The sequence below is a fragment of the Amblyomma mixtum genome, chromosome 6 (genome assembly GCF_055824585.1).
Source record: "Amblyomma mixtum isolate Tamu chromosome 6, ASM5582458v1, whole genome shotgun sequence".
Classification (NCBI taxonomy): Eukaryota; Metazoa; Arthropoda; class Arachnida; order Ixodida; family Ixodidae; genus Amblyomma; species Amblyomma mixtum.
The window spans coordinates 128,563,118-128,574,690 of NC_143017.1; the positions used below are offsets into that span (position 1 = coordinate 128,563,118).

General features: G+C 47.9%; 1 non-coding gene across 1 annotated transcript; it reads right to left on the reverse strand.

Moving 5' to 3' along the window:
• Positions 1–11,500: 11,500 nt before the first annotated feature.
• On the reverse strand, positions 11,501–11,573 carry TRNAR-CCG (transfer RNA arginine (anticodon CCG)). The gene has a single exon. It is a non-coding gene; the product is annotated as a tRNA-Arg (tRNA).

Below are 11,573 nucleotides of genomic sequence, written 5' to 3' on the forward strand. Positions count from 1 at the left end.
CGGAGGACATCCGATCCCGTCTAGGAGAAGAGGTCTTGAGCCTCGGCCGCCAGGCGGACGGCGAAGCGCTGAGTTTTTTCATCGGAGCTTCTCAGCGTGGTCTCCCATTCATCGCTAGTTGTAATCGCGTTGCGCCCTTCCAATTTGTTAGCGAGGTGCTTAGCTCTGCTTTTCCTCCTCCCCTCGTCGTGTACAGGGTGCATGTTCTTCGGTATGGGGCAGACGTATAGATGCTTTTTGATTTCTCGATCTATGCTTTCCCTGACACTTTCGCCTTCCCCGGGCGCTAGTAGGTTTATACACAGTCGAAGATCTGTCTACCTGCCGTCGTTCCTGCGAGTCGCTCTCTCTGGGATATCCTGACCGCCTCCCAGCTCTTTTCACTCATTATGCAACCCCATTTTCTCTAGAATGTCGTTAGAAGTAGTTATGGGGAGCCCTAGAGCGTACTTCGTGCATCTCTTAATTATGGGGTTTATTTCCCGTTCTTCGCTCTTGTTGATATTTAGGAATGGAGTCGCGTAGCAGATTTTGCTCGTGACAAAAGCTTGTACGAGTGTGAGTCTAGTAGACTCAGTGAGGCCACTCCTTCTGTTGGACGTCTTAAAAACTCTGACTACGAGCTCCACCTGGTCTTTTAGTTTCTTAATCAGGCTTTTGTTACTACCCCTGCGGTTGATAATCAAACCTAATATTCTAATTTCATCTACTTTCGGGATTTCGTTCCCGTTGGCTTTAATTTTGATATCTGGAGTTATCTTCCCGCTACTGCTGGTCATTACCAGGAGCTCCGATTTTTGTGGCGAACAGCATAGACCTACGTCCTCTGCGTGTTTGCTGATTATATCTGCTGCCTCTTGGAGCCTGGATGTGATGTACGAGTCGTTCCCTTCGCAGACCCAGACGGTCACATCGTCCGCGTAGATGCTTAGCTTTAAGTCATCGAGATGCCCAAGCTTACGGGGAAGCTTCCTCATTACAGTGTTAAAAGGAAGGGTGAGAGCACAGCCCCCTGCGGAGTGCCTCTGTTACCCAGCGGGAACTCCTCCGATGTTAAGCCCTGAAAGCTGATGATCGCCGTTCTGTCTCGCAGGAATGATCTAATGTAGCTGTAGGTTTAGGCCCTGCAGCTCCGCTCTGACTTCTGCCACTGTTATGGGCGCGTCAAGCTCGCTGTTCGCCGGTCCGTTGTAATCTCTGTAATGCGCTGTGGCGGGGGAAGCTACGTACGTGGACTTGAGCTTCTCGATGAGTTGTTTGTCCGTACCCTTAAAGTTATACCTCGCCTTGACCTGTTCTATGTTGGCGGCCGTTTTGGACTTACTAGGATCTATCAGGAACCTGAGCAGTTGCCAGGTCTTGGACCCATTCATGGTGGCCTCCATCTCGTCGCATTTGTTATCCCAACGCTGCGACTCGAGTTTCCGAGCGTATTTTTCTATTTCGACGTTGTGTCTGGCTATCTCTCTCCTGAGATTTCGGTTCCACTTTTGCTTTTTGAGCTTCTTCGTTAGCTCATCTTTCTTTTTGAACATGCCGAATAGCCTGCTTTCCATCGCCTCGGGGAGAGCTTCGCCTTTAATTTCTTCGGTGGCTTCGTTTACATGGTTATTTAATTGGGTGGCCCAATTTTGAATGCACTCAATATCCCCAATTTCTTCCCGTTCTCTGATCTGTCTGTATTTATCCCAATCCACTTGGTTTCCTTCCGATACACAGCGGGCTTAACGCTCACTTTTCTGCTTAGTTCTACCTCTGGCACGTAGTGGTCGCTACCGAGATCCTGATGCTTGTTTGTCCACTTAACTATGCCATTTCTATGGCAGAGAGTCAAGTCCGGGTTTGCGTCCACTGACACACTGTTGCCCACCCTCGTCGGGCATGTGATGTCGTTAGCGATGTAGAGGTTTGACTCATTGATGTCTTCCAACAGTGTTTTACCCTTCGGGCTGCTGGTCGTGTAACCCCATTCTCGATGTCTGGCATTAAAATCGCCGGCTATTATTAGCGGGTTCTTGCCTTCCAGGCTAATCGCTCTCTTAAATATCGGGCCAACCTCGCCTTCGTGCACCTCGGGGAGCTGTGTACATTGAGTAGAAATATGCTGCCTCTGTTCTTTTTACCGGTCAGGATCTCCACAAAGACCGTTTCGGTCTCCCTGTTGCCTATTTCGTTCTGGACGACGGCGACGTTGCTTTTTAAGTACGTCACGACCTGGGTTTTACTTCCCTTCCCGCTATCGTAGCTTTTGTACCCCGAAAGCTTCCATACACCTCGCGTTTCCTGCAGAGCCATTGCCAAAGGCTGTGTGTTCTGCCTAGCTACGTACTGTTGCAACAGCCATCGCTTCATTGGCAACGACCGGCAATTCCATTGCCAAATCTTAGACGTTTTGGGATCCATTATGATACTGATATTGTACACCCGATGCGTTGCAAAGGGCTTGAAGGGATAGTAAATCGAAACAGGTGTCTTCTACCTGAGAGCGTGAAGTTAATCATATACAAGCCTCTGTTCGCATCCTACCTAAATTATTTATAGTGTGGGGCACAACCACAGAGGGTAACCTAAACAAGTTACTAATTACACAAAAGAAATTTCTACGCATTATTGCTAAAGTACCATACCTGCAATCTACCTCTCAGCTTTTTAAACAGTTTAATATACTCAGAGTTAGTTTCGGGGTTTGGAGTGCTAGAAACTGTGTCGTTGTGGATCTGGTAACCCTCCTCCTGCTCATGTTTGTGAGCTTTTTTCTTCACGTTTCTTCATATTACGCTAGAAGAAGTAGAAGTAGAAGAAGAACGAGGTGATCCACAGTTCGACCTGCGCCGATCAAAACCTGCCGGCCGAGCACAAAGGATGCCAGTGGAAAACAAAGCGGGGCCAACCCAAGAGGATGCAGCCTCCCCGACCGGCCCCGCGAAGAGCGGCAGATCCCATTCACTGAAGAGAAGGCACCACAGGAAGCACGCCATAGAGCACGTCGCCAGACAATCTTCCAAGGCAGGTCCCAAGCAGGAGAACTACGACAAGGTAGGCCCATAAGAATCAAGTAAAACTCTTGTTTGGGCGAGTTGGTTCATATTTGAACGGGTACGTGCTTGCGTGAAGTAGGCGGGTAAGAACAAAGGAACACACACGACATATACAGAGCGCCACGACATATAAGAATCGGCGCCGTCGGACCTTCGTCTGGTCATCAACGAGTCGAGGGCGAAACAAGTTGGAAGTTTTGGTCACCTTTTTCCGCCTTACCAGATCCACTAAGACACAGTTAATATTCAGCCGTCGTGTTGGCAAAGTAGCTTTGGCGTTCGGCTGCTGATCCCGAAATCGCCGGTTCGATCACAACTGCGGATGCATTTCTATGGGGGCGAAATACAAAAAACGGCCGTGTGCAGTGCGATACCTGCAGAACCTTAGGTGGTCCAAACTAACCCGGAGCCCTCTACACGGCGTTTCTCAAAGCCCTCTCAAAGCCCATGCATCGGTTTAGGACGTCAAAAGCTCGCAATATATAATTAAAGTTAATATTCGGTCACATTATTATTTTCAAGAACTCGCTCTTCCCACTCACTGTCGCCAACTGGAATGCGCTTTCAACAGATGTCTTTCCTGAGGTGGCGTGACTGCTTTTAAAAACACGTACTGAATGCCATTTCTTGAAATTTTTCCTTGCTATTTTTTTCTTGCTTCGCTCTTTTTCGCTTTTTCATGTATTTTCAGTGCGCTTCTTGTTGTTTCGAAATCACGTAACTTGCTCGTTCTTCCGCTGTGTCGCATTTTGTATTAACCCCCTGCTTCGTCTTCAATGAGTGCAGTATTTTTAAAAACAAATAAATTGCTTGAGTGATCTATCTAAATGAAAAGTGACGTAAGGAAGGGCATAAGTGTGTCTCAGGTTGTTGAAGCAGCAGTTCAACAGGTATACTCCCTTTGGCAGTGCGGATCCCAGCCCAGTGGACGGATGCCTGGTACAACAGTGACCGTACAGTTACCCGAGCGAGGGCTTCGCGATCCACAACCTGTTGGACTCACAGGTACGTGACGGTAGTGTGTCCCGACTATAAGCAAACTAAGGCGTTCATATAGGGGATAGTGAGCTTTTTTCGGTAACCGGATTTCCAGAAAAAAATAAATTCGGAGTACGTTTATCGTTTTGTTTTTCGGTCTAAGCCAAAAACTCCAGCCCCTAGTTATAACCATTGTTCCGTTGCACCAACTGGCGACCTTCAACCCAGATATTATAATTACTTCCATGGCTGCATTCGCATACATGCTGGCCATCTGTGACAGCTAATCGATCGAGTACGGGTCGAAATTTAAATGCTCCTCGCTATGTTTTCCGCGCCACATTAAAAGGCGGTTATAAAAATGCGCCGCCAAATCGCATTTTTTGGCACGAAAATATTCGTTACTGGCACGGGGCATCAAATACATGATTTTCTATGAAACCTCTCAATGTTAATTGCATTTCTTCCGTTATAGTCAGCAGTTCGCTGTGGCGATGTGGAGCATTAACAAAGAGAAGACATGCTCATTCTGTATTCTTCTGCCGGGTGTCCCTGCTAACTTCAGACAAGTACTAAAATATGAGACAAACTGCAGGCAAGCGATACCGGCTACATATGGTCGGCAATCGCCTTGCGTACCTCAGGCATTTTTTTTTTGTTTTCGGGCTAATATATTGGTTCAGTAAGAGTAATGATGTAAATTAAAAAAAAAGACTGACCTTAGACAGTAAATCGTAGAGAGAAAGCCGGCAGATGGTTTCTCGACATTCACAAAGTGAACAAGAGAGGGGAAAGCCTCGGGGTGTTCAGGCTTTCCCCTCCCTTGTTCAGAGCACGTTCAGAAACACCCCGATCGAATATTTTGAATCTTGGAAAAAACAGCGCAAAAAGACGACGGACGTAGAAAGAACAGACACCACAAGCGATAGTGAGGCAAGCCTTCTGTGTATCTTTCCCGGCTACAGAGGAAGCCGACGAAACACAAATAAACCCACGCATTCGCCCTCCTTGATCGTGCTGCTCCCAGTCGTGGTCTGAGTGAACAAAATCATCTGCAGGCGTCATAGTTTCCAAGTATTAACTACAGGGAAAGCTGACGGCCCTGCACTTCATCCAACAATGAGGCCCAAGGCATGTCGGGAATACGTAGCTTCGAACTGACGTCAGGCGGCTTGTTGACTTCTACGGACTGAACTTCTTGGTTAGTTTCGTTTTCATTGGTGTTTTGCGCCCTTTGTGGTGGAGTAGTTATCCAGCCTAGCAGGCAGTTTATTTATGACCCGAAGGCAGAGTGCCTAGTACGTGCTGTACCTGAAGTCCATTACCCCCTCGCTTGGAGCCATTTACGCAGCAAGCAGGGTTCGTCCAAGGGGAGCCTGAGCGTTGAAAGGTGACAGAAGGAAGGAAAGTTTCTTGTTAATTTAAAACTCAACAGCCTGATATTGTGACTACTGTTCACGTATAAGTCTCGCAGACACTTGTCTTTAAGAAGCGCAGAGTACTTCGCCGAGGACTGCATTTGCTTCATTTCGAAGTTTGGCGGTGGCCGCGCATTGAATGCAGAAGCGGCTTCCACTTCATGAATTAAATCATGGAAATTCCCGCATGTTGCACTTGTGAGCATGAGCACGGCCATCCAAGGGCGTCCGCAGAATTTTTTTCAGGGGGGGGGGGCCCATTGGTTGTTGGCGCCGGAGGGGGGGGGGGGGGGGGTATATTCGTAGCGAAAAGGCACTATTTGCGGAGTAAATTTATTTATTTATATATAAATAAAAAAATAAGTAAAATACACACATGAAAGAAAATTACAAGCAGCAAATTAAAGCGCGGATTGTAGAGATACACTGGAGTTTATCAACAAAGAAACAATTAAAATTAATAAAAATGCGAAAAGATACTATCAATACTCGAAGTGCTCAGTCTTACTGCATACGGGTTCTCGACTCACCCGAATTGATGACCAGCACACAGCGCAATATGTTCACAAACACGCAACTACAGTCACTCAGTCAGTCTTCCTTGAACAGCAACTGTAGGCGCCTCGGATTTTTCTGGGCGAATTGCGTAGTTACACGGGTGATAAATTCATTTCTGTGCTTCATTACACGCTCTCAGTGCACAGTCATCATATATATTGATTGGAAAAATGGTTGAACGAGTACGTTGAAAACAAAAGATGACTATATACAACGAAAACTTATTTACAAGATAAATGCACGCTCGCAGCTTCATACACCTCGCTCCATCTTGCTCGCGCATCCGCACAGTCGAGCAACCGCACACACACTGCTCGCCGCTCGTCGTTTTCTCGTCCGCTGTCTTGGTTGTTCTCACCTTCGTTGACAACCCGCCACTAAAAACACCGAAGCACAAGCACAGAGGCGCGCACATGTGCAAGGGCTTACTTGCCACAATATCCACGAATGCGCACTTTTGGGGTGTAAGGAACGCCGCGCGACTTCCGAGGGGAAGGGACACCCGCAACTAATTCGGTCGGAAAATTTGTTTTTGTGCTTTTATGGGGTTCAGAGCCCCAAAACGACTCAGGCTATAAGGGACGGAGTAGTACAGAGTTTCGGATAATGTCGACCACCTGGGTCTCTTTACCATGCACTGACACGCACAGTACATGGGCGCTGTTGTGATTTGAGGCCCAGCCAGAGGTGACAGGCGAGCCAGGCAGGCGCCATCGGGCTGCGTTGACCAAAGGCGCTGGTTTTCGGAGAAGACGCAAGGAACGCTGGTGTGGGGGCGCCTCTGGAGACTGCGTCGCCGTGAACAAAAGCAGCTAATCCCCTTTGCCGAACGTTCTGAAAGCGGCGCTTCTACCGCACTGAGCTCTCCCGTGGATCGGAGGAGACAGCGAGCGGCGGCGGCGCCAACTCGTCGCCCGCTTGCCCCTGAGCAGCCCGACAAAGCGGGGGTGGACACGGCTGATTTGTCCTTCCCCCCTCAAGAATTCATCGGTGGCCGGCGTACGAACGTATCCTGATTCTAGCGAGCGACCTGTGCCCTCTTAGCGCGCGAGCGGCGCGAACTTGATTACTTTTGTATTTTGTAAATAGTGTACAAAGCTCTCCCCTGTCCTTTCTCGCTGTCGCTCCCCTCTTACTTCTCCTCACTATCCTCTCCCTTTCCCTTTCGTTTCCGCCGGCTGCAGCTCGGGTGCTTAAGATATTAGATAGCAATTGCCGCGGCCGGCAACACTCTTTTGCTTCACTTTTATTTTATTTTTTTTTAAATAAACCACTACCACCACCACCACCTGTGCCCTGTGCACTGTCTGCCTCCGTGTCGCTATCTCTCTAGAGATCAAAGAAACAGACACCCATCTCGAAGCACATGCTCGCCGGTGCCGCTGCATGTCTGCAACAGGTCGTCCTTCAGCAGAGCTGGCGGTGGCGTGGTTTGAAAACGGCGGAACGACGCGCGCCCGGACGCGGCATTTCGCAGATGTGACCAAGCGTCGAAGCGGGGCTGCTTTTACCCTTTTGGCTGAGCGCACCACCGCCCCTGGCGTGCGGCCATCACTCACGGTTCGAGTGGGTGATTTTCCAGGGGGGTGCAGCCGCCCCCCCTTGCCCCCCCCCTCCGGACGCCCATGCGGCCATCACTTACTTGTGGCAGGACAGGTCTTCGCTTCCTAATTCATGTTTTCCGTCGCAAAATCCGTAAGCACAGCGCCAGGACACGACGAGAGCCGGCACTTTGCACGCGCAGACAAGTTTCTCATAGAAGGGTGAGACCGGGCAGGTTTCAAGAACCATAGCCTATGCACGAACATAGGGCACGAACCAGCACTAGCAGACGACACTAATGAAACGTTTCTGTTTTCGACAATGCAGAAGCACGCTTCTAAAGTGTACTGTTTTAAGCGTTAACAGTTTCTTTTTAAAGAACATTTTCCCTGAAAAGTGTGCCTGTTAAAGGAAAAAAGAACTCTTCGATGGATACCTATATTTGGTGAAATTAAGAGAAGTCCCTCTCTCACCGTGGACAAATTCGGTGCCATAGTAGGATACAACAAACTAACAAAGAGGGTTCAATTTAAGTTAAGGACAATGCAGCGAGCTATGGAAAGAAAAATGACAGGTGTAGGCGGAGCGGGTGAGGAAACAAACGCGGGTTAACCACATCCCAGTCGAAATCAAGAGGAAGAAATGGGCTTGGGCGGGGCATGTAATGCGAAGGCAAGATAACCGTTGGTCCATGAATTCCAAGAGAAGGCAAGCGTAGCAAGGGGCGGCAGAAAGTTAGGTGGGCGGATACGGTGGCCGCAACTGGCAAAGGACAGGGTTAATTGGAGACACCTGGGAGAGGCCTTTTCCCTGCAGTTGGCGTAGTCAGGTTGATGATGATGATAAAAAATTGGCAGTGGTTTAACTCGGGTTAAACAGGGTAAATTGCTTTAGCAATGGTTCGCGCGTTCTTCTGGCGATTCTTCGGCGCGTTGCCTTCGCCTGGCAGCATTGCGGCGTTCCTGAGCAGTCAGGTGTTGAGACTCATCGGTGACCGATGACGTGGAACCACTATGCGAGGTAGAACGTTATGGCCGAGCTGCATCCTTAGCACGACGCTTTGCAAGAGTTCTTCCCGCTGTTCTTTCGTCTCTTGTGCACGTTGTCGCTTTCTCGCTTCTTCCTGTCGTTGTCACTTCTTTTTAGAGGACTATATAGCAAAGCATTCGCCAGGGCAAGCGCGCATTTATAGACGCTTAACAGCGCGGGAGCATGAGCGCCGCCACATTTGGTCACGTGACCATTCCGCCACGTTGACAGGGAGTCCACAGAACGCCATCGCCCGTTCGGCTGTACGACTTGCTCGCCAGTGAATTGGTTTTTGAGGAAAGGAAATGTATCTGTCTCGCATATCTCGGTGGACACCTGTACCTCACCGTAACGGAAAAGGAGGAAGATTGGAGTGAACGGAGACACCGTATTCACTAGACGCGCCTTTGTTCGTTACACTATCGGAGTGGTTAGCGTGCCGTCTCTCACTCCGGAGACCTTGGTTCGATTCCCCAACTCGACCAATTTCCTACTCGGTCGTATTTTTTATTCATGTGGTCTGACTAGAAATGAGGCTAATTGCTTAACCGATATCATTCGAATGCCATCGATGCACTGCGCGCCAATGCTGCTAACGCCGGCTTCTAAGCCCAGAAGTGGCGGACCTCCTTGTGGCGCCATCTGTCGTAGACAGAGCAAACTGCTCGGCGCCGCTGCCGCGCGATGAATGGATGGATAGGAGCGCCCCCTTTGAAACGGGGTAGTGGCAATTGCCACCATGCTCAGCTTTTCTTTCTTTATTTTTGTTCAACTGTGTTGTAAATTCTCATTAAGATTCGCGATCTTCTTTCACTACGGTTTCCTACACTCTACACTTCTAACCTTATGTCACATCTCTGCTTTTCAGCCACCAATCCTCTGATCGCTTTTTGCTATTCAACAGCAGATTTATTTACATGAACATTGCTATCTTTAAACCCTAGGGCCTCAGGAAGAGTGACTGTGCCTGCATCGACATCCGGATGGATACCCTCACATTTGAGTATGAGGTGTTCAATTGTTTCCACAGATCTACCACACACTGCACATGCACGACCGCTAGATACAAAGCGCAAAGCTCGCTTTGCGCTTTGCATCAAGCGGCCGTGGCACATGTATCATCATCTGCGTTGATTTTTTTTTTTTGTAGCTGCGCGTTCTAAGACGCCCTGACCTTTCAAAGAGTAGGGCACTGCCTCTTGAGTTATCATAGAAAAATTCTTTCCTGATGTGCCTTTTCCAGTATCGATATAGTTCAACACTATGCTTCTTTCCCATTGAATTAATCCAATTTTTAACTTCCGCGTTTTTAACCTGTGGTTTAATGCTCTTTCTTTCTCCGTCCTCATGACGTTTACTGGTTAGTTTTCTAGTTCTTTTCTGCCACTGTGAGTCAACGCTCTTTCTGTATAAGTATTTAAATACCTTAGCTGCCAACCTGTTATCGTCCAATTTCCTCAGGCGTTCTTTACTCTTAGCTTCCCGTGCTTCGAACGATGCCCAGCCCATATCCCCTTGTACTGCCTCGTTTGTGGTTTTGCCGTGGGCACCTAGTGCTAATCTTCCAACAGCTCTCTGATTTACGTCTAATCTCGACTGAACTTTTGCACTTAAACACAGAACCGCGTTCCCGAAAGCAAGCCCCGGCACCATTATTCCTTTCCAAATACCAGCTCAATACTTCATATTTGTTGTACCCTCATAATTCCCTAAGTTTCATTATCCCGGCGTCTCTTCTTCCTTTTGCCCTAAGAGACTGTTCATGCTTTTCCATGTATATCTGCCCTTCGTTTAGCCATATCCCGAGGCATTTGTATTCGGCCACTTTATTTCGTGGCCTTGTATTGTAAGCACCTGATCAGTTATATCGTTGAAAATCATCACACCTGACTTAGTTGCGCAACTGAAACCTAGAGCGCCTCCTTCGTCTCCACAACAATTAACCAAAGTTTGTAAATCTTTCTGGCTATCTGCTAACAGTACAATATCGTCCGCATACATTAAACCCGGCAGCCGCTGCTCAACTACATTTCCGCCTAATCTGTACGACAGATTGTAGCCTAGATTACTTTCTTCTAGCCTTCTTTCCATATTTATCACGTAAAGCATGAACAGCAGCGGTGATAGAGGACAACCTTGCCTTAATCCTGTGTGCACCCCCACAGTTGTGGTACTTTTTTGCCCTTCCCATGTAATTTCAACTTCATTATCTCGGTAGATTTCCTACATGTAGAAAAACAATTACCTCATGACCGATACCTACATCTTTTAATATGTTCCGCAGGATCCCTATTCACGTTATCGTATGCACCGCTTATGTCTTGAAAGGCTAAATACAGAGATCTGTTTTCCGCCTTAGCTATTTCTATGCCTTGAGTAAGCACTAACAGGCTATCATCTAAGCGCCTACCCCTTCTGAAACCATTCTGAAGTTCTCCGAGTATCCTATTACCTTCTACCCATGACTGCATTTTTAATTTCACCGCCTGCATTGCCAGCCTGTATACAACAGATGTTATCGTAATAGGACGGAAGGATTTTATGTTCACCTTATCTCGTTTATCTTTATAAATCAAATTCATTTTACTTTGTCTCCAGCTGTGCGGAATTTGCTTATTTGTTATGACTGTCTCCAATGCTTTTATCAGCGTTTCCTTGCTTCTTGGGCCAAGTTCATTAATCAGCTTAATTGATATTTCGTCTATCCCTGCGGATGTGGTTTAAGGAATATTTGCTTCCGCCTTTCTGTCTCCACAGTCATGCAACGCCACCTATGTGTGAGAGCTTCCATAGTGCAGGAAAGCAGATTTTTCAGCCCTTAGCACAGTGCGCAAAAAAACAATATCCTGCTGACAAAAAAAAAAAGTTCCCAAGGGAGCGGGAGGAGTATTCATTCTACCTAATTAAAACAAACGCGCAAGGAAGAAAAAAAAAGGTCGTCCACGACAGGACTCGAACCTGCAATCTTCTGATCCGGAATCAGACGCCTTATCCATTAGGCCACGCGGAC